General features: G+C 35.6%; 1 pseudogene; it reads left to right on the plus strand.

Moving 5' to 3' along the window:
* Positions 1-7659: 7659 nt before the first annotated feature.
* Positions 7660-8099, plus strand: LOC118840230 (annotated as a pseudogene).
* Positions 8100-24604: the final 16505 nt, after the last annotated feature.

The raw sequence follows: 24604 nt of genomic DNA on the forward strand, positions 1-24604 counted from the left end.
AGCTCAAATGCTCTCCTCCAGAAAACCTTCCCTGGTTCCCCTAGTAAGTAAATACTCCCCACATGAGGGGAAGGAGCAAGGAGTTGTGGGGAAAAAAAAACTCCCAAATCTATTGCTACACAACCTGAGTTTGAATCCTGACTTTGACACTTACAACCTTGGCTAAGTCACTTCAACTGTCTAGGCCTCCTTTACAAAATGAGAGGGTTGGATGACCTCTAAGGTCTCTCCTAGCGTAACTCTGAAACTATATACTTTTTTTTTTAAGAAGGGAGAAGGCAGGGCAATTGGAGTTAAGTGACTTATCCAAGGTCACACAGCTAGTAAGTGTGTCAAGTGTCTGAGAAAGGATTTGAACTCAGGTCGTCCTGACTCCAGGGCCACTGCTCTACTCACTGCACCACCCAGCCGCCTCTGAAGCTATATACTTCTTAGCAGACTTCTTCTTACCTTTCTAGTAAAGCTATCATATAATGTACACTAAGTTTCTTGCTTTTTGTCATAAACTCTCACTTGAATGTAAATATTATAGGGGCAGGCATTATATCTTTTCGAAATGTGTGTCTCCCCACTGGCTAGCAAAGTTTTGAAAATTGAAAGGCATTCAATAAATGTTTGTTTGGATTTTATTATATTGTATTTCCATTATACCAGATGGATATGAGCAAGATGGCTATATTTGTGCAAGTTGAACTGTAACCTTAAAAGTTGGCTTGTTATTTAAAAGGGAACGACAACTTTTATGATTGTCATTGGAAATTCCAGATCTCATGTTAGATAAACACAATGAAAATAATTTAAAGCCATCTCTAGAGGCACGAGTCCCTAATGTGCTTGTGTTTCTACTTCTGACTAGTGGATACCAACATGAGACTTGTAATCTAAAATAGCAACTCCATATACTGTCTCCCAATTATCCTTGATTAGAAGGGCTGTCACTCATTTTTTAAATCCAAATCTGTCACTGTCCCTTATAGGGTAGTACCTTCCTGTTTGTTGGAAGTGAAAATTTGTACTCTAAAAGTGCTGAATTGTGAGGCTGTTATAGAAATTTCATTTGTGTCAAAAGGATGAATTTCACATTTTTCAGGCTTCCTTTGTATTTTGTAGAAAACTTCTGTTCAAATCCAATGATCCACCAAAGATCATTTATTATGCTAAAGGAAAATACTAAAATAGTGCTTATTCATTAGAATAAAAGAGATAATTTTGCATATAATAGAATATATGTGTATACTCATATAGGCATATATAAACATAGATAGATGATATATATGCGTGCTAGATTGGAAATAGAATAATGAACTTTTTTTCCCCTGATACACCATGGTGTAGTCAAAAAGTACCCTAGACTTTGAATCAGAAAACTAAATCTGAGGACTAACCCTCTTTACACTGCAAAATATCATCTCTTTTCTTCAGACTTTGTCAGCTTAGAGCTTAATAAAACAAAAATCTTTCCCTTTTCTTTTCACAAATATTAGGTGGTGTTATCAACATGTCTTTCTAGAACAGCTCAGTTATCTTTCTTAGTAATTTAAAATTCCTGGGTAAGTCATTTCCTTTTTTGAGTTCAGCTCTCTTCTCTGTCAATTGAAGAAATTGATTTGAAGTTTCCCTACACCTCTAAGTTCTAGAAATAAGTTGTTATTCAATTCAACAGACATTTATTAAACCTGTACTATGTGCACAGAATTCTGTTAAATCTTAAGGACAGAAAGACATAAAACAGTCCCTATCCTCAAGGACATTATATTCTTCTGTGGGTGATACACACACACACACACACACACACACACACACACATATACACGTATATGTGTGTGTGTCTGTGTGTCTGTGTCTGTGTCTGTCTGTCTGTATGTATCTATGTGTGTGTTGCCAAGGGCATCTTCTATTACATAATGAATTCAAAATTGACATCCATGCATTTGGTGGAAAACAAACAGCACATGAAATCCTTTTTTTAAAATTTTTGTTATGTAAATTGAAGACTTTAATTTGCTATTTAGTTTTGAGTGACTATACCTCTCTGTAACTTAACTGCAAAATAAAGAAAGGTGACTTAATGACGATTAAGGCTCCTTCCAGCTATAGCATTCTATAATCTATGATCTGGGATATTGATCTCTTTGCAAATCCTTGAGAGTATTTTTTTAATCATGGTTCTAGGTGGATTAGTCCTGTTTGCTTTGGGATTGCCATGTAGTTGTCAATGGAGCTAACACATTCACTCTCCTTCTATCTTTTCACCACTTTAAAGCATGGTAAATAAACTAGTGTTCCTTGTGAGTTTCCTTTGCCTATAAAAAGTGATAAATATCAGGCAGCAGGAGATTATCAAGAATAACACAAGACAGGAGGAATTGATTTATTACTCAAGGGAAGTTACCTAGACTGAATAAATTTTAACTTAAGCAATCATGTTATAGGACACATTCTCTTTTTGAGAAGCATCAATCCAGTAAAGGTCATAGAGAGGGATCATCATGTATAGAAAAAAAGGTATTTTTTAATCAAAAGATTTAGATATTAGTTCCTTTTTTCTTTCTACCACTATAGCGTAGGGCAAATTGCTTAATGCTTCTGAGTCTCATTTTCAATAACTGAAACATGGTAGTAATAATATCCACATGATAATATCTATAATTTATAAAAGATTTACAGTATTAATAGCATGTTGATATTTTTCTAAAAATTGTGTCAAGTGTAATATGTTACAATGATGGATCAAATTGTCCAGTGACTCATATTACACAGGGAGGAGCGGGACTGTGCAATTTTAAACTTTGCCTTGGTTACACTGATGTTTTTGTCCAAGCTCTTCCTGGGAATCTTCAGAAGCTGAAGTGTCCCCAAAGGCTCAAGTGGCCTTGAGCTTATGGCCTTTGTTAAGGACGGTAGAGTTATAATAAAGGAAGGGTGGGCAGGGAAGCTGGTTTGGGGTATGTATAGGTGTGTGTATTGGAAGTGAGCATTCAGGAGGTGGGAAAGGGAGCATAAAATGGGCAGGTGCCTTCCCTTCTTTGTAGCTGTGTTTCTATAGAAAAAAAGAATAATAAAACTAGGATTATTCACCTGATTAATGGTGAGACATTACTTGCTTGGGCTTCAGACTCACCTCCGGGCAGATCCTGTTACTCCTCTTCTAATGAGCTATCTCAGTAGGTAAATTACAAAACAGCTCAGATCTCTGAGGATACCCCCTACTCAGATTAGCATTTCCAAATGTAACACATAGCTTTGTAGCACTGATAATAATGAAAAAATGATGAAAAGACAATCCAGATCTAAGATGAGACTTTCTTGAAAAAGGAATTATTAGAGATTGAAATAGGCAAATCTGCATGAACCAGGAAAAAGAAAAAAAAAGAAATCCTCTGTTGTTCCAGGCTGCCTACCGAGTGTTAGATGCTTGTGATAAAAAGTGTATGCCCACTGCCTTGAAATTTTCCCCCAGTACCAGAGGATTATCTGACAACAAAGAAGACACCTTAGGTTTGCATCACTATGACTGTTGAAGTCCCTTTGAAACTGATGAAACTCTAGGCTTTGAAAGTCACAGAAATTCCATTTGAATGCATGATACCAACCTTGTGGCATAGGGACCAATGCAATTATCATATAACATTGTCCATGGTATCTTTTATTAATGGAGAAAAAAAGTAGAAGAGATTTAGCTTTTTTTTAAAGGAATCAAATGATTTCGGGTGAAGCATAGTATACAAGTAGCTATGTGTCACAGGTGGTTGATTTTTCTATTATATTGCAATCAATACAAGGGTATATGCAAGATTTCTTTTTTATTCTCTTAATCATTTTATTTATTTATAAAATTAATGAAAACTTATTTTTTCCTCCATATACTTGCCATAAATGAACAGTAATAAAATGCAGAAAAAGGAAAAAAAAGGGAAAGAAATTAAAAGGAAAATAAAACACTTCTGACCAACATAAACAGTTGAACAAAGCAAACTCCCTCAGTGGTCATTTAAAAAAAAAAATCTATGTATTATTATGCATCTTGAATCCATCACACCTCTCTGAGTAACACACTGCATCAAGTTCCTTTGGAATTCTGGTTGTTCATCATATTAATTACAGTTCTCAAAATTATCATAATTATTTTTCTTTATAATGTTATTGTAAACATTGCCCTCCTCGTTCTGTTTACTTCATTTAGCATCACATCATACAGAGTTGTTCATTTTGTCAATGCTTGTGGAACAAATATATTCTATTTTAGGAAGAAAAGAAATAAGCATTTATTAAGTATCTACTCTGTGTCAAGCACAAGGATAATATTATCTCATTTGATCTTCACAATAATCTTGTGAGGTAGATGATATTATTTTATAGTTTTACATTGAAAGAAACTGAGGAAGACAGAGGAATAAATATGTAAGAAGCTGGATTTGAACTCAGGTCTTCCTGACTCTAGGCACACTGTTGTCTCTCTGTGTGTCTCTCTGTTTCTCTCTCTTTTTCTCCAAGTATGTGTATGCACACACATATCTCTAGATATGTATGTATGTGTATGCATGTATACATACACATATACCCACACATGCAAACACACACATATAAGTGTGTGTATATGTGTGTGTGTATACAGGTGTGTATGTATACATACTTTACATTGGAGTCCTTTGCTATTTGTTCTTTTTAGGTTATGGACCTCATCATGATAGTAATAATAGTGCCTTTTATTACTATTACTAAACTATATATATAGTTTACATATATTGTATACATATTTACATAACCTAATATAGTATATATATATGTGTGTGTGTGTATGTATGTATGTATGTACATATACATATATGGTTATATAACCTCATATGTGCCAGGCGTTGTTCTAAGGGCTTTATAAATATTATCTCATTTGATCCTCACTACAGTCCAGAAAGTTATGCTATTATGAACCCGACTTTACAGACGAAGAAATGGAGGAATTTAGAGGTTGAATAATTTGCCCAATATCACACAGTTAACCAAATATATGAGCTCAGTTAAACCTCAAGTCTTCTGACGGGGGGCCTATTGCTCTATCTACTATGCCACCTGGCTGCCTCTATTAGCTGGTATTACCAAATCAAAGGATATGTACAATTTAGAGACTTTGGTTGCATAGTTGCAAAATGCTTTCCCAAATCACTAGATCAATTTTTGGCTCCACTTCTTCTCTTATTTGCATAGCTAGATAGAGATATTGGTGCAAGATACCAGAGAATACTTATACAATACTTCTGGTACAGGAATCTTACCCCCCCCCACTTTTTGGGAGTCCATTTAAGGATTGCTTAAATTCTTTTTTTAGCCTAATTATCCAAATTTATTTCTTCTTTGATTCTAGGTATTTTAAATTATACATATTCAAACCATTTGTCTAAATAATCGGTTTTGCTAGCCTATAGTTGGGTAAAATATTTTTTCATACTTTCCTTTTTCTCATTGTTATAAGTGCTGTATTTTTATTTTTGTATGAACAATTTGAGTTTCATATATTTTAAATAAGGTCATCTAACTTAATTTTATTTTTAATAGCTCCCAGTGTTTTATTATATATCAAAACATTGTTTGCTTTCTTTTTTAAAAAAAATCTTTTCTTTGAATATTATAATTTCTACTTTTTCATTTCTGTTTTTTCTACATTTTTGTAGAATACTAAGTCCTTGATTTTTTTTTATCTCTTTTCTGAAGAAAACACAGAGATATAAATTTCTCCCAAATTCTATTGTAGCTCACCAAAATAAGTTTTTGATTTATCTTATTGGTAGTCATTTGTTTTTTGAAACATCAGTTCCTTAGGATTATTCTATTTGGTACACATTATATTTTATTTTTCTTGAAATGTGTTTTTTAAATGTTTTTTATTGTAATGATGTTTGTAGTATTCTTTTCAGTACTTTTTTTGCTGAGGTTTCAGTTTAATAATACATATTTAAATTTTTAAAGTTGCTAGATACAGCTGAGAAAATGTAGTCTTTTTTCCCATTCAGTAATCATTAAAGATCTATTGTCTCTAATTTTTGTAATGTTCTATTTAAGTTCTTAACTTTAACTTTTTTGTAATATATGTGTTTGTATGTATATATCTGTGTGTATAATATATGTGTGTATGTAGGTGTGTATATATATATGTATGAGTGTATGCATGTATAAAATATGCATATATAACCTTAAATGTGCTCATCCGATCTAAGACAGTGATTCTCTTCACTATTTTTTCCTTCCTAGATATACTACTTTGTTTTGCTTGTTGATTTCTCCCAAAAAAGAAGGTTTAGTGACCAAAATGCCTCACACCCGTTTTGGACATACCCATAAAAAACTGATTCAAAGAGGGAAAACACAAACACACACACTCATTTGGGTATATAAATCTATCTTACTCAATAGTGAAACAGAAGGGGAAGGGTGTAAGAGATATGTGGAGGGGTGATAGAAGTAAAGGCAGAATAAGGGATACAGAAGCAAAAGACTTTGGAGAAGGGATGGTATAAAAAAGAAAAATAAGGATAAACAGAAGAAAATAAGATAGAGGGAGACAGTAATCATAACTGTAAATGAGACAGGGATGAGCTAACCCATAAAACAGTGCAGCTAGATTGTGCAGCACATATAACACTAGGCCTGGAGACAGGAACACCTGAGTTTGAATCTGGCCTTAGACACTTACTAGTTGTGTAACACCCTGGGCAAATCATTTAATTCCATTTCCCTAAATTTCCTCACCTGTAAAGTGAGCTGGAGAAGGAAGCAACAAACCACTCTAGTACCTCTGCCAAGAAAACCCCAAAATGGGTCATGAAGAATTGGACATGACTGAAATGACTGAACAACAATAAACCCATGAAATGGAAATAGATAGCAGAATGGGTTAGAAGCCAGAACCTACAACATGTTGTATACAAGAGACACAACTGGAACAGAAAGATAAACACAGAAAATAAAGGGCTAAAACAGAATCTACTCTGCTTCAATGGAAGTAAAAAAGGCCAGGGTAGCAATCATGATCTCAGACCAAGCAAAAGCAAAACAAACAATTAAACAAACAAACTAATTAAAAGAGATAATCATAGAAACTACATATTGTTAAAAGGTACCATAGGCAATAAAAACCAAAGGATTTTATGGCATGTTTCTCTAATAAAGATCTCATTTCTCAAATATGTAGGGAACCAAGTCAAATTTATAAAATATAAAAGCCATTACCCAGTTGATAAATGGTGAAAGGATATGAATAGGCAGTTTTCAGAAGAAGAAATCAAAGCTATCTATAATCATATTAAGAAATTTCTCTATGTAACTATTAATTAGAGAAAGGAGAATTGAAACAACTCTGAGGCATCATCTCACACCTATCAGAAAGGACAAAGGCTGGAGGGGATGAGGGAAAATAAATGCCTCATAAGTACATTAATGTAATTGTTTCTGGAGTACTTAACTTATTGCACCATTCTGGAGAACAATCTGTAATTATGACAAGAGGACTATCAAACTGTGCATACTCTTTGATTACAGCACTAACTCTACTAGGTCTGTACCCAAAAGAGAGCAAGGAAAAATGAAAAGGACTCATATGCACAAAAATATTTATAACGGATTCCGGAAGCACCGCTGTTACAACTGGTCACAGTTGTCTCAGACGCGATGGCTTCAAGGTTACTGCGGGGAGCCAGGGCACTGGAGGTCCAGGCCTTGAGGGCCTCTGGCCCCGCTGGTGGCCGTTCCCTCCATGGCGACCAGAGGAGATATCCCTTCTGATGAGGAGCAGGCTACTGGCTTGGATAGAGAGATTATGATGGCTTCAAGGAATGATTTGGATCCATACAATATCCTAGCCCCAAAGGCAGCTCCAGGGACTAAGAGGAACCCAACCTGGTCCCTTCCATTGATGACAAGCGAATAGTGGGCTCTATCTGTGAAGAGGACAATAGTGCAGTCATCTGGTTCTGGCTTCATAAAGGCGACACACAGCATTGCCCTAACTGTGGAACCCATTACAAGCTGGTACCCCACCAGTTTAGCCGCTGAGCCCCTGAACTGGTTTACTTGAGATGTGATATGTTTTCTTCCCTCCAATAAAAGACTAGCCGTTTCCCTGGCTCTCCCCAAAAAAATTTATAATGGCTATTTTTGTGGTTGCAAAGAACTGAAAATTGAAGGGATGCTCATCAGTTGAGGAATGCCTGAACAAGTTGTGGCATATGATTGTGATAGAGTACAATTATGCTATAAGAAATAATGATGGGGGAGGGGACAGATTCAGAAAAAAATGGCAAAACCAATATGAACTGATGAAAAGTGAAATGAGAAGTGAGAACTGGGAGATCATTGTGCGCAATGATAGCAGTGTTGTAATGATGACCAACTCTGAAACACCTCACTACTATTATCAATACAGTTACCCAAGATAATGAGTCCAAGACAAAAGATGAAAGAAAAATAAAGCTATCCACCTCCAGAGAGAGAAATTTATTGTTTTTTTTTTGTGATAGGGCTAATATGGAAATATGTTTCGCATGTTTTCACACGTATATTTTTGCTAAGTCATTCATTCAGTCATGTCCAACTCTTGGTAACCCCATGGACTATAACACGATACTTTCTTCTTTCCTCCACTATCTCTTGAAGTCTGGACAAGCTCGTGTTCCTTGCTTCCATGACACCATCTATCCATCTCATCTGTCATCCTTTTCTCTTTTTGTCTACAATCTTTCCCAACATTATGGTCTTTTCTGAGTCCTGTTTACTCATTTTATGGGCAAAGTATTTAAACTTCAGCTTTAGTTAGTTGACGTTTCAATGAATAGTCTGAATTAATTTATTTAAATACTGACTGATTTGATCTCCTTGCTGCCCATGGGACTCTCAAGAGGTTTTTTTTTTTTTTTCCAGCCCACAAATTTAAGCCATCAGCTCTGTGGTGCTCAGCTTTTCATATAGTCCTACTCTCACAGCCATGCATTACTACTGGAAAAAACCATAGCTTTGACTATCCAGGCCTTTGTCAGCAAGGTGTTGTCTCTGCTTTTTAGTGTGCTGTCCAGACTTGCCATAGTTTTCCTTCCAAGGAATAGTTGCCATCTGCAGTAGCCATCTGCAGTGATCTTTGAGTCCAAGAATATAAAATCTGACACTGTTTCCATTTTTCTCCCTCCATTTGCCAGAAAGTGATAGGACCAGTTATCAAGACATAGTTTGTTTGTTTGTTAATGGTAAGCTTAAAGTCAACTCTTACACTCTCCTCTTCCAACCTGATCAAGAAGTATATTATTTGCTTTTCGCTTTCTGCTATCAGAGTGGTATCATCTGCATATCTGAGATTGTTAATATTTCTCCCAGCAATCTGAATTGCAACTTTTAATTCATGCAGCCTGGCACTGTACATGTTATGTTCTGCATATAAGTTAAATAAATAAGGTAACAATATAGAGTTTTAATGTACTGTTTTTTTCAATTTTAAACCAATCAGTTGTTCCATGTTTGGTTCTAACTTGCTCCATGGCCCACATACAGTTTCCTCAGGAGAAAAATAAGATGATCTGGTACGACCATCTCTTTGATAACTTGGCACATTTTTTTGATTCCTTACAGTCAAAGGCTTTAGTGTAGTCAATGAAGCAGAAATTTGTGGATTTTTTTTATTTGTTTGTTTGTTTTTCTGGGACACCCTTGCTTTTTCCATGATCCAATGGATGTTGGTAATTTTGCCTCTAGTTACTCTGCTTCTTCGAATACCAGCATGCTCTTCTGGTAATTCTTGGTTCACATATTTTGAAGCCTAGCTTGCAGAGTCTTAAGCATAACTTTGCTGGTGTGTGAAATGACATCAGTTGTTCAATAATTTGAATATTCTTTGGATTTTCTCTTCTTTTTTATTTGGACACAAACTGATCTTTTCCAATATAATTGCTATTGCTGAGTTTTCTGAATTTGCTGATATATTGAGTACTGCACTTTCACAGCATCAGCTTTTAGGATTTTAGATAGTTCAAGTTGGAATAAAATTATGTCCACTACCCTTTTCATTAGCAAGGTTTCCTAAGACCTGCCTAACTTCATTCTCTAGGATGTTGATCTCTGGATCAGGAACCATGACTTTTTGCTTATCAGTGTGTTAAGATCCTTCCTTGATTAATTTTTTGTATACTCTTGACACCTCATCTTAATCTCATCTGCTTTGGTTAGTCTTCATTTTTTTTTTGTCTTTTACCATGCCCATTTTTGCATGAAATATCCTTTGATAGCTCTAATTTTCTTGAAATACTATCTAATCTTTCCCATTCTATTATTTTCTTCTATTTATTTACATTGTTCATTTGAGAAATGTTTCTTATTTCTCCTTGATATCCTTTAGAATTCTGCATTCACTTGGGTATATGTTTTCCTTTTTCTTTCTGTTTTTTCCTTAGCTATTTGTAAAGCCTCGTCAGGCAGCCATTTTGCTTTCCTGCTGTTTTTTTTTTTTAATTTGAAATTTTTTTGTTTGTTTCACCTCTTGTGCAATATTGTGAACCTCTCTATCCATAGTTCTTCAGACACTCTATCTAGCAGATCTAAACCTTTAAATCTATTTATCACTTCTACTTCATTCTCACAAGGAATGTCATTCAGGTTATACCTATAAAATCTGATAGTTTTACTTACTTTCTTCAATTTCTGTCTGAATTTTGCAATCTGAAGCTCACGATATGAAACAGTCAGCTCCAGTTCTTGTTTTCAATGATTGTAAAGAGCTTTCCCACCTTTGGTTGCAAAGTATATAATCAATTTTATGTTGATATTTATTATTGTTGATGATTGATATCATATTATTTGCCTTCTCAGTGAGTGGTGGAATGCAGGGAGGGAGGCAGAGAATATGGAATTCAAAATTAGAAAAAAGAAAGGAATTTAAATAAATAGTAATATTTGAAAAATAATTTAAAAAAACAGTGAACAATAGGATCCTGAATGCTGCATCTCACGGAACAAATAGGCACTTTTGTTTAAGAAAAAAGGTACCTATGTAGATGGTAACTAACAAAAACTTTGAAGGAAAATGTATGTTTACATAAACATGAAAATTCATCAAAATGCCTTATATAAGCAAACAGTTCTCTAAAATTTACCTTCAAAGAATAAATAGTTCCAGGAAGTATGATAGAATAGATTCTGTTTCTTATGCTTAGTTGAGATAAGTATATATATATATATATATATATATATATGTATGTATAGCTTAGGATGATGAAATCAGAGAGGAGTATGTGATATTAAGTATATGAACTCAGAGACCTTCTGGCAATTATTTTTGTGCTCTGGCTGTTGTTTCCTGAAGTGCTTGAACCTTGATTCAGTCCCAAGAATCCCAGAAATGCTTTTGATCAGGGTGAGCAAAGAAGAGAATTAATTGAAGAAGTACCATGCAATATGGGGAAACATATAAACCTTTTTGTTTTTTCAGTCAGAAGGTCCAGGCTGTGGTCCAAGCTTCTTTCTTATTAACTATGTAAATTTAAACAAGATTAATCAAATCAACAAGTTTTTATTAAGTGCATAATAAGTGTTAGGCATGATACTAAGCACTGAAGGTACAAAGCAAAGAGGAAAACCAAAAAAGAAAATAAACAAACAATAAAAAAGCACTGCTCCCTACTCTTAAATATCTTGCAATCTGATCATTGAGAGAAAATGTAAACAAGTCCATATGAAAAGGTATAGACCAGTAAATTGGAGATCATCTTAGGGGGTAAGCACTAAGATTCAGAACAGCTGAGAAAGGATTGTTACAGAAGATGGTGTTTTAGTTGAATATAGAAGGAATCCAGGAGATACTGATGAGGTGGGAAAGAGTTCCAGGCATGGGAAACAGACAGGGAAAATGCCCAGAGTGAGGAGATGGAGTATCTTGTTCAAAGAACAGTAGTGAGGCCAGTGTCACTGTGGTTCAGAGTACATGGAAGGAAGAAATAAGACTGGAAATGTGGAAAAAGGCCCGGTTTTCAAGTGCCTTAAGAGTCAAATCCACAATTCTATAACTGATCCTGGAGGTAATAAGGAACTCCTGAATTTTATTGACTGGGAGAGTGACATGATATGATTGATACTTTTGGAAGATCAACTTGACAGCTATGTGGAGAATAGCTTGGGGCAGAGGAGAGACTTGAGGCAGGGAGACAAATCAGAAGACTATTCCAATAAGTCAAATTTGAGTTGATGATGGTTTGTATTGGGGTGTTGGCAGTGTTTGAGGAGACAAGGTGACCTATATGAGACATTGAAAAGAGAGATTCTATAGGACTTGGAAATACGATATGGGAGGAGTGAAAGTGAGGAATTAAGGATGACAACTAGGTTGTGAGCCTGGGGAACTGGGAAGATGATGGTACTCTTAAAAATAATAGACAAGTTCAGAAGAGGGGAGGATGTTGGGGAAATGATGAGTTCAGTTTTGAACATGTTAAATTCATTTTGTCTATAGAATATCCAGATCACGATCTGAGCAGTTGAAGATGTGGTAGTGGAGGTCAGGAGACTATTAAGGGCTGGATAAGTAGTCCTAAGAATTAGCAGCATCAGTAGGAGCTGATGAGATCACCAACTGAAATAGTAAAAAGGGAGGAGAAAAGAGGACCCAGAAGAGAGTCTTATGACACACACATAATTACTGGGCATGACATGGATAAAAATCTAGCAAAGTACTCTTAGAAGTAATAGTCAGAAAAGTAGGAGTAGAATCCAGAGTGAGTAATGTTGCAAAAACTTAGAAAAAGAGTATGAAAAAGAAGAAAAATACCAAAAGGTTACAAAGTCACAAAGAAACATGAAGATAGAGAAAAAGACATTAGATTTGTTGATTAAGTGATCATAACTTTGGAGAGAATAGTTCCAGAATGAGCTCAGAAACCAGAATACAGTTAAAAAGAGAACAAAAGGAAATAGAAGTGACATTTGTAAATAGTCTTTTCAAGGAGTTTAACCATGAAAAGCTGGAGAGATATGGAAAGATATTCAGTGGGTATGGATGGATCAAGTAAGAGCTTTTAGAGACAGAGTACATAACAACTTGTTTATAGGCCATAAAGATACAGCCAATAGACTGGGAATGATGGAAAAGTAGTGAGAATAGGGATGATAGTAGAGGCAATGTGCTGCAGAAGACAGGATATAATGGGATCACTTATTTTTTTAATATTTAATCTATTTATTTTCAGTTTTCTTCATTCATTTCCATGTTTTAAATTTTCTCCCCCTCTTCCTCCCCTCCCTCCCCAAGATGACATGCAATTCAATATGTGTTCTACACCTACATTCCTATTAAACACATTTTCACATTAATCATGATGCATAGAATTATAATAAATGAGGGAAACCATGAGAAAGAAAATAAAACAAAAGAGAAGAGTCTGCTTCACTCTACATTCCAACTCCATAGTTCTTTCTCTGGATGTAGATGACATTTTCCATCATGAGTCCTTTGGGAAAGTTTTAGGTCCTTGCATTGCTGAGAAGGGCTAAGTCTCTTAAAATCAGTCCTCACACAGTGTGGTTGTTACTGTGTACAATGTTCTCCTGGTTCTGCTCTCTTCACTCAGTGTTAGTTCATATAAGTTTTTCCAGGTTTTCCCGAACGTGCTCATCATTTCTTATAGCACAGTAGTATTCTATTACATTCATATACAACAACTTGTTCAGCCATTCCCCAATTGATGGGCAAACCCCTTGATTTCCAGTTCTTGGCCATCACAAAAGGAGCTGCTATAAATATTTTTGTACATGTGAGACCTTTTCCCATTTTCATGATCTCTTTGGGAGACAGCCCTAGAAGCACTATTACTGCGTCAAAGGGTATGCACATTTTTATAACCCTTTGGGCATAGTGCCAAATTGCTCTCCAGAATGATTAGATCAGTTCACAGCTCCACCAACAATGAATTGGTGGTCCAACTTTCCCACATCTTCTCCAGCATTTACGACTTTCTTGTTTTGTCATGTTAGCCAATCTGACATGAGAGATGTGGTACCTCAGAGTTGTTTTGATTTGCATCTCTCTAATCAATACTGATTTAGAGCATTTTTTCATATGACTATGGATAGCTTTAATATCTTTCTCTGAAAACTGCCTGTTCATATCCTTTGTCCATTTCTCAATTGGGGAATGACTTGTATTCTTGAAAATTTGACTCAGTTTTCTGTATGTTTTAGAAATATGGCCTTTATCAGAGACACTAGTTGTACAAATTCTTTCCCAGTTTTCTGGTTCTGTCCCAATCTTGGTTGGATTGGCTTTGTGCCAAAACTTTTCAATTTAACGTAATCAAAATTATCAATTTTGCATTTCATAATGTTGTCTATCTCTTGTTTGTTCATGAATTTCTCCATTAATCATAAATATGACCGATAAACTATTCCTTGCATTCCCAAATGGGATCACTTGTACAAAAATTTGGCTTAGTAAGGAAAAGCTTCATTGTTTCATGTGAGACAGGTCTGAATGAAAAAAAATAGTGATGGAAAGTATCTTAGTCATATCAGATTAGAAGTAGAAAATTAGTTCTTAATGAATAGCTCTTTTTGGGTAAAATATAAGACAAGGTTTTAGAGGCTTATAGAGGGAAGCAAGGGGAAATTTGAAGATGAATGTTAAGCCTTGGAAAAGCCGACATGGTTCTTAGGACAGTAAGTTGATTATGGAGTTGTAAAGGGTTGTCTTGCTTCAATGAAGCCCACTTTAAAATATTTAACATTAATTTTGAATGGACCGAAATTTCCAGCTCTTAGAATTTAGATAAGTGACTATTAGCCTATATAAACTCTAAAGATCTCCTCCATCCCTAAGACTTGATATACCATGTTCTAGAATTCTTTATGTTAAGACCCCTTCCAGCTCTGCTATTCTATCTTGTGATTTCTCTTTCATCTTGGGCAATTTATTTTCTTAGGAAAACTTCCAGGTCAATATTTTTTTAGTCAAATGTCCCATCCAATCTGACACTCTATTTGGTAGCTTTCCTAAAGGATCAGGGTTTAAAAAGTTAGTCTTAGCCATTACTATGTTCCCCCAGGCCAAGTATGAGATAAAAACTATATGTAGAAAACTGGATTTCTTTATTGCTATCTGGTGTTGTTCCATGGCTGAAATAGAGAAAATAGATTTCAGTCTATCACAGAGATTCTTACCACAGGACTCAACTACAGAAAAAATAAATGGATTTTAATTTTGTATTACTTGTCAATATATGGACAGAGCATCTGATGTGGACATAAATGAGGCCTCTTTATTTAAAGGCATTCAGTGAGTGAATGGGAGACCTTGTGCCTCCTTATCTTCACATAAGCATTTCATTGCTATTGAGAAGGAGTAAATAGCTATATGAGGGCTCCATAAAACACGGGCACCATAATTGCAGGTGGGCCCCCAGGCACTTGTAACTCATGGCTGCAATTCTCACATCATTTCAGACTGTTTAGAGTAAAGAGGGAGACTAGGTCCTCACTTACTCCAGCTCTTTTCACTTAGGAGGTTAATTGACTATGGAATTTCTCACCTTTATCTATTATAGTGGTAAGATTTTTCAACATGTTCTTATTTTGAAAGAACTAGATAAAGACAAAAGACCTCAAGTTGGATTTCAGTCCAATTTCTACTATTAGTTGTGTGACCATTCAGTTTTTTCGATTACAAAATGGAGATACTTGCCAAACCCAGACATGGGGTTTCTATTAGGATGAAGCATTAGGTATGTTTTACACACACACACACACACACACACACACACACACACAGACACACACACACACACACATGCACACACACACACCATGCCTGATACCTATGTCTATATATCTATATCTGCTTATTCAAATGAGAAAAGGGAAAGTCCTTTAATTGCCATCAAGTGCTGAACAAATGCAAGATACTCTAGTTATTAGCAGTTGCTTGAATTTCATTGTTGAGGGAAATGTTCTCATTTTTTACACTGATATTTTACGCCCCTAAAAATGAGATAAGTGTGTTGGAATAGGAAGGGAATGTACAACCCCACTGTGCTGTTTCACCTTACCCCCAGGAAAGGGTAACCTAAAGGAGGGCCAATAACTGATCTTCAATTTTGATGATGCTCTCTTTGTCTTTGTAGAAGGGAAACTTAACGAGCTCATTCCCCTTATTTAATTGATTGGTAAATTTAAATTCATGGAATGAGGTATAGTAGAAACAGATATGGTATAGAGTCAAAAGATATAGGTTGAAGTCAAAGCTTTGTTGCTTATTAGCCAAATTATCATTGAACCAGTCAGTTTCTCCAAGTGACATTTTCTACAAATATGTGTAAGGGTCTATAAACTGACTACCTCTTTGCATTGTTGTGAGGATATAATGTGATGATTTAATTCAAAAGCATTTCTTAAGCACCTAGTATGTGAAAAGCTTTGGAAAAATGATCAAATGCAGTAACACCCTGAAAAGTGTGAAGGTCAATACAACAATTGAAGGATTATAACCATATTTTATCATTATCATAGTGTAAGTAAATTATTCAAGATTACACTCAGGTTATATTAAGATGGAAAAAGATAAACACTTACAGGGCAGTTTGAATTCCAACTTTATTCATTTGTGTATAAAAAAGGGCTAAAAGACCAATTTCCTTCAGGTTGCTTGTTTATTTTTCGTTTTGTTTTAATTGAATCAGGAATGAAACCTTTTAATTTGTTTCTATAAAATAAAATTTAATATTTCTGACTGTTCGAGTAATAGTCTTGGAGTAAATAAGTGAATGAGAGAAGGTTTAGTATTGAAATGTAGACCATGAGAGAACCAGGAGCACCATCTAATAACCACAAAAACCATCATTATAAAGATTTTGGCATCTATGAAGACTTTCTATCTTTAAGTTTCTAACTATTCAAGCCCTTTTGTGGATGTGGAAGTTCAAATTTTTGAACATCTTAATGAATTTTCTCTCATATTTCCAATTTTTTCCCCAGAATAGTTGGAACCAACATGGAGACTTATCAGTAGGTTATTAGTATATCTGTTTAGCTAGAAGTCCTTAACCATTGAAGATTTGTATCTCTTATTGTTTTTCTGTTCTAATACTGTGAGGTAAAATATCACAATTGTTATAATTTTCATTTTTCTCTCAAGTAATCCAAAACCATTCAACTACTCTATCAATTTCAGTTTCCTCTTCTTCAAAACAAGGGTGACAATATTTCCTATAGCATGGCATTGTTGGAGAAATCAAATGATATAGAGGGTGCTTTTCTTTATACTCCTTAACCTGCTATATAAATGCTATCTATCTATAATTAATACTGTCACTTATGTTTCTGCATCCCCTCATGCTGACTTGAAAAATGAATCAGTCTGTTGTGTGCATTAGGACTGCTCAAAACATGCTAGTCTCTATACTCAATTAAAAGACACTACTGCATTTCTTCCTCTCACAACAATGGAAAGCCAGTATGTTTTTTTTTTTATTTACACCAGGTGGTTATGTAATAACTGGAAAAAAAACAGTGGCAGGAAAAGTAGAAAGAAAGGTGGGGAAGTCAAGCCCAATAGGAAATTTTCCCATTCGCTCAATTCCCGTGGCTTCCAGGAGGAGCAGCCTACTTAGGATGCCAGGAAGCATCTTTCCGAAGTGGTGTATCCAACTGCTCTTTTTAGTCCCCCTGCATGCAGTTAACAAGCAGTGAGCCCTTTCATCTAAGTTGGAGACTGATAAATTGTTGAAGTTTAAGCTGCTAAATGTTTTAACAGCAGCTACATAAGTTTTCAAAGACACCTTGTTAGTCATGTCAGATAGTGACCCTTTGTATACATCAGAATCATAGCCATTAGGAATTTGGTGTTTGTCTTAGAATGTCCACTGCTCTCTTAGCCTCATTAAAATCCCTCTCAGCAACTTGTATGTTGGATATCTTGTAATTGCCAAATAATGATGGTTTGCATTGGGAAAGGGCTTTACAGTTGGCTAATTGGTCCCCTCATAAAACCCTTCAGAGCAGGTAGGACATGAATTATCATCCCCCATTTTATAGATGAAAGGATTCAGAGTTCGAAGGGACCTTATAAGCTATCTGGTTAAACTTCTGCATTTTACAAATTGGGAAGTCAATGCCAAAGGAAAAAAAAGGTGACTGCTCCAAGGACCCCCCCCCATTCATTGAGAACAATAGAACTGAAGTCTTCTGACCCTAAGTTCAGTGTTCTTTACAACACAACTCATCTCTACTTGAATTTCCAAGTGTCCTAGGGGCTTGCTTATAAGGTAATTGTTTATTTAATGGTGTGGGGAATAGGTAGAAAAGTGGAACTGTTGTTTACCACAAAATTACCTTGAATTAAGAGAGGGTATGCTGAAACCAGCACAATATCTTCAAGAAATAAAAGTATCTAGAGGACCTTACCCTCTCTGGAAGGGGTTCTTAGTCTGAGGTTTATAACTTTTAAGAAAATATGTATTGATAACACTATTTGATATAACTGGTATTCTTTATAATCTTATGTGTTTTCTTTTATGCATTAAAAAAATCTAGAGGGGAGTCTACATAGCTGATGGGGTCCATGACATAAAAAGGTCAAGAAACCATTACTTATAGGAAATTCCAGTTAAACTTAGACTATGTACCCTACCTCCTTTATAAGGTTCTTTCTCACACACCTGCACACCCCCACACACACATTTTTGTTTTATGCCTTACTGTTGCCTCATATAATTATTAGAATACTCTCAAACAAGTTTATGGCTATTATTATTTATTATTATTTCTTTCAAGGAATCCCATAATTTTGACACCTAAGTGGTAGACATGTTTTGGAGGAAAGCCTTTAATGAGAGGTTTTGTTCTACTGCATGAAATGTTTATTCATAGTCAGCAAACACTAAGTCTTATGGGAGTCTATGTCTTCTTTATCTTTCTTTCAATTCTATTGTTATGGGCTAAAGATGTGAGCTACCATAACCTTGTTAGACATAACTTAAGTCCTATCAGAATGGAAAGGCACTGAGCAGAGGACCAATAAATCAATAGTGGAACTTTAGTGAAGGAAAGTTAACATTTAAAGGTAAGCTAACATAATAATGGTTATTTTCATTATAATTCTTATTATTGTCTGTGAGATATATATCTATATATCTGTCTATCTCTATATATATATATATATATACACACATATATGTGTGTGTGTGTGTCTGTGTGTGTGTGTGAATAGTACCAAAAAGAAGAAATTACAGAGCCTTTCATAGTCATATCAGAACTAATTCCAAAAATTAATTAGTTTGGGATTCCAGTTTCTTCTATGTATTTCCTATGGATAGGAGTGGGTGAGGTGTGAAGGATGCTGTATTTGAATACACACTTGTGTTAAGAATTAGAACCATAAATGGTGCACATTAGCATGCATGCAAGTAAATACATAAAATTTCTTGTCTTGAAAACTCATTATGAAGCATCACTGGTTCACCTGAGACCATCCATTCCCATCCTAGCAGCTTGAGCTGGGGCAGGCTGCCAACAAGGTGCCACTTGATTGAAGGCAAATGGCTTTGTCTTTCTAGGGAGTGGCCCACAGGCCTAGACACAGGCACACAAGGGGCTTCCTCTGCCAGCTATTTGCTGAACCGAAACTACTTAGCTACCTTGTCAAGCTTTGGAATTGTTTGATTTCCTGCAGGAAATATTTGCCTTTGAAATTTCCATTGGGAAAATTGCTCCTTCACCTCTGCTATGAGAATGAGCTTAACATTGTCTGAAGATGAGAGTCATTCCCTGGAGGTGGAAGAGAGTATCTAATGAGCTTAGGAACAAATCAGAAAAGCAGCAGGGAAGGTATGAGGTGGTGGCGTTTGTTTGTTTTTTTTTCTTTTTTGAAGGAGATTTACATTTCTTAAAAGTTGAATTTCAGTTATTTATGAGTGAATCATCCATTGACACTTATTTTTGTTGTTGTCCAAGTAAGATATGGCATATCTGTGAATATAAAGTGAAAGGAAAAAAATCTAGCCTCATTGTCCATAGAGAGATGAAGGTTTATGAATAATCATGAGTAAGTTATGTAAACCTCAAAAAAGTATAGTTTGACTATTAAAGCATGTAGTAACTTGGAAGATATAGGAAAATATGGGCCAGAGCTAGGATGTGAGTGAACAATAATTGTGCCACGTCCTGGCCTTAAAATTAACCTGACATGGCTAGGACATTAATGAACAATCAAGAAGCATAATTTGACTTTTAGTTTGTTTTCCTGGAGTCTTGTGGCATCAGCAGAGATGCTTTATACTTAGTTCTAGTGTGGGTGACCAGGAACTTTACCATAGCTTGGTGAAAACTAAAGAGTACTAATACCTGCATTCTACCCAGGGGTAAAAACAATTAATTTTTATCAATTACTTGGAAAGAAAGAAAAATATATGAAGATATCAGATTAAACGCTCCCTAGCAAGCTATACCTCTGGTGTGTACCTCCTTTGCCTGGCCATATCCTACTGGCAGCTTCTCAAATCATGACCTCTCCAAAGTTCTCCATTACTCTTTTTCCCTGTCAACTCTTACCCCTGCCCCAAACACAAGTTAATGTTTTGGGGCCTCTCCTCACAATTATACCTTTTATTTGAAACAAAAAATTCTCTCCCCATGATTCCTTTTCCCAACTTCATTTGTCTTTAAAAGTTTATTTTAGGGCATCATTCATGCTACTTGACCTAGATGCACATTGGGGTCCTAAGTGCCAGAACTGTTATTCAAAACTCTGTGGGTACATGTCCAGTCTAGTGTTCTCTCCTTCCATCAGAATCTGCTTTGAGGAAAGAGTTGTCTCTAGCCCTGGAATGGTATACATTTAGAAGAAAATTGTTCACAAGGGTTATATTTGAGGTGCCTCAAGAGCTAATTACCCCCACACAGCTTACACTATGTCTTGATCATCAGCAGTGCTCAGCACATTTTTGTCTAATATGTATGTACTACATTTAGAAACATTCTTAAGACTATTGCTTGATGTAACCATTCAGGAGCACCTTTGTTGAACAGAACCCCTCTCTGAGGGCTTATAAGCAGACTGATCAAAGTATACACTCCAAGGAATCCCTGTAGGCATAGACCCTTGTTTGAATTTACATTGGTTGGAAGAGGTTGAGCAAGATACAGGGGAAAGATCATGACTAGAATTCAAAAGAGATGGCTTCTTGCACTAGCTCATCTACTTATAAAAATATGTGACTTTGTAAGAAGCATTTAACATCATTGGGATTCAGTTTCTTCATCCCCAATGCAGAGTTGTATTAAAGGATCTCTAAGATACCTATCTTATCTAGGATCTTGTTCTAATACAATTTCTACCTTTAATATTCTCTGTTCACAGCATTATCTTTTTGTATTCTAATGTTTCTACTTCCTCTAGTAACATATCTCTGCCCCATCTACCTAGGATTATGGGGAGAATCAAGTGAGGTAGTTCATGTGAAAATACTTTGGACAAACTGGAAAGATCAGCTATAAGTAACTCATTATACTTCTTGCAGAAAACATAATTACAAGCTCAACAAACTTACTTTTGATTTATTTTTCAATTCCCCCCTTGAACCTATACATCCCACTTAGAACTTATTATGCGATATGATTTGCAATTTGTTTCCTGGTGTACAGCCATCAATTATTTAAATGTTATCTTTTCTTCTCTTTTTCTCCTTGACTTCCTTCCTTTCTGTCATCATGTCCTTTCTAATTCTTTCTTTCTCCCTCCCTACTTCCTTCCTTCCTTCATCTTTCCTTTCCTTTATGTAGTTAAACCTCCTCATTTTGCAGTTAAGGAAATTAAACCCCAAATGTGAAGCAAAATATCAAAGGTAACACAGCTATTAAATAAATGACAGAATGAACCTAAGTCCTCTGCCTCCAAATCCAGTGCTCATTATCCTATATATCTTTGGAGAAACTAAGCCATGGGGTTAATTTCTTCTTTACTTAAAATACCCTCTCTTTTTAGAGAAATAAACCCCCACTATGAAATCACCCCCTCAGTTATCTTAACATTTATTGCACTCACACTTAGAGAACTTGGTTGAGATAAATATATTTTTGAAAAAAAGAAAAGAAAAGAAAACACTCTGCATTCCACATTATTTGACAAGCACCCACATTCTTTGAAGAAACTGCACATTTTGTCCCTGGTGGTGTTATTGTGAGTAGCAGCAGGTGAGAGAGAGAGCATTACAGCTTGGCATTTCTGACTCGTGGGTGTTATTGCCTGCTTGAAAGAACTTGCTGTTGGCTTCCAACAGAAACCAATTAGATTCAAATTCGACAATCACCCAACAGGTTGTGAAAAAGGGGCAAAGGAGAAGGAAGTACCTGTAACAACATCAGGAGTAATGAGCACCTTGCCTTTAGTCACTGGTGAAGGACAGTATAAATCCTCAATCATGAGGCTCTTTAATGCCAAGTAATTGTGTTTTTTGGAGTAGTGCTTACCTGTTCTGAGTTCCTCTAAGAAGCTAAGCTCTGTAATGCTACCTAAGAGTTGAATTCTACTGCAGGTTATAACAGGAACTTTTCTTTCAAAACCTAGAAGCAAAGACTCTAGACCTAGTAGCCTTTTCATAGACGGTGGCACCCTACTTTGGATGGAGTTTGGAGCATGATTTCCATGCAGTTTACAATGTCCTTTTGGGAAGTTAGCATTTCTCCTTTAGAAAGACTCTTGGGGCTTCAGAAAAGGGAACCCAGAGGACTTCACTACAGACCTAACATGCTTTCTCTTATCCCCTTTTGTTTGAGATGCTCAGTGTTTCTTACACATGCTAAAATCATCACTCCCAAGTGAACATTGTCCTGCAGTTTCATCTCAGTGTAGATAAAATGTTCTTGGCTCCAATTTAGCAATCATTATGCACAGGAAGTTGAGGAGGGAGGACTGGTTTCTTCTGTCCCCCTTCTAAAAACTAGGGAATCATTTTGGTGAGATGGAAAGATGGCTAGAATTGGAGTCAGGAGGCATTTGGGTTGGAATCATGACTCTGACATTAACTGGGCAGCTTTGGGCTATTTTCCTCCCTAGGTCTCAGTTTAGTAGCCCATTAAAAAAAAACCTCTAGAATAAATTACTTCTAATATTTCTTCAAAGTACAAATTCTATCCTAAGAAAACTAGGGAAATTTATTAGAAAAAAATTGGGATGGGAAGCAGTATATAGATAAATTGTATACTCTCACACCCACGTGTGTGTATGTGTGTATATATGCTTAATCATGTGTATAAATTATAGGTATAATCATATATTAATATATATTGCATGTATTATGTATGTATGTATGTACATTACAGAGAACTTTAGACTTGGAAGTTTGTAACCTAGGTTCAAGCCCCATTTCTGCCATTTATTTGGAGGCAGAAGTTTAATACAATAAAAAGAGCCACATATTTTAAATCAGGTGAGTAGGCTTCAGATTTAGTTCTGCCCTTTAGCAGCCATGAGACTCTGGGCAAGTCATTTGTCTTCTCTTGCCTGGGGGATATTAATATATTAATGTACAATTAATGTTAGTTAGCTAGCCCACAGGATTTTATTGAGGATACAATGAAATAACATACATAACACACTTTGCAAATATTATGGCCATTATTAGCTTATAATAGCTAAGAAAGTTTACTAGTAAATAGAAATAAGCAATTGCTTGTTTGTTTGGATGGGAAGTCATATAGTGGAAAGAATATTAGGCTTGGAGGCAAAAGACCTGGGTTCAAGACCCAGCTCTATTACTTGGTTACAAATATGTTACAATAGAAAGTGCACTTGACGTTGAATAAGGAGATCTAGTTTTAACTTTTGGTTCAGCTTTTCAATAGCTGCTTGTTGCTGGACAAAGCACTCAAACTCCCTTTAAATCAGTTTGCACATCTGAAAAATGGAATTAAAACTGCATGACTTGTGTCACAGAATTGCAAGGAAAGTAAATTTTCATGTGCTAATGAACCATCATGAACTATTATTATTCTGCCTAGTGTAATCTTAGGCAAGTGATCACTGCTTTTAGAGTCATATAAAGCTCATCTCTAAAATAAGGGGAGCTGGGAACAAGTTTAGATGATTACTTGATAGAGATGTTGTGGGAGAGAGATGAGGATCAGGTTGGACCAGACGACACCTTACATCCCTTTAAATTTAGAGATTCTGTGGGGTTATTTTTATGATCTCCATAAGGATTTTTCTAGAATTCATTCAGAGACTGTTTCTGAAAGTTACTTAATCATTAAATATAAAAATGTATGTGGTAAATATCCTGAGTATATGAGAGAGTTAGCTTAGTGATTTATTAAACAATTAAAATTTATTAAACAATATATGAAGAACTGAGAAAGAGATTCACCATTCCTTCCAATTGTTAATATTTAAAGAAAATGAACATTTTCATGATATTTTAAATTTTACTAAGTATTTCCTCACAATAACTCTATGTATGAGGGCCGGGAATGATTGTTACTTTCAATTTGGTGAGGAGGAAACTGTAACTCAGAAAAGGAAAATGGCTTATCCTGTGTCCCAGATTAGGAAACTTCAGAGACAGGATTGGAACCCAGCTGTCCATACTCCAAGTACAGTGTT

The sequence above is a fragment of the Trichosurus vulpecula genome, chromosome 2, assembly GCF_011100635.1.
Source record: "Trichosurus vulpecula isolate mTriVul1 chromosome 2, mTriVul1.pri, whole genome shotgun sequence".
NCBI lineage: Eukaryota > Metazoa > Chordata > Mammalia > Diprotodontia > Phalangeridae > Trichosurus > Trichosurus vulpecula.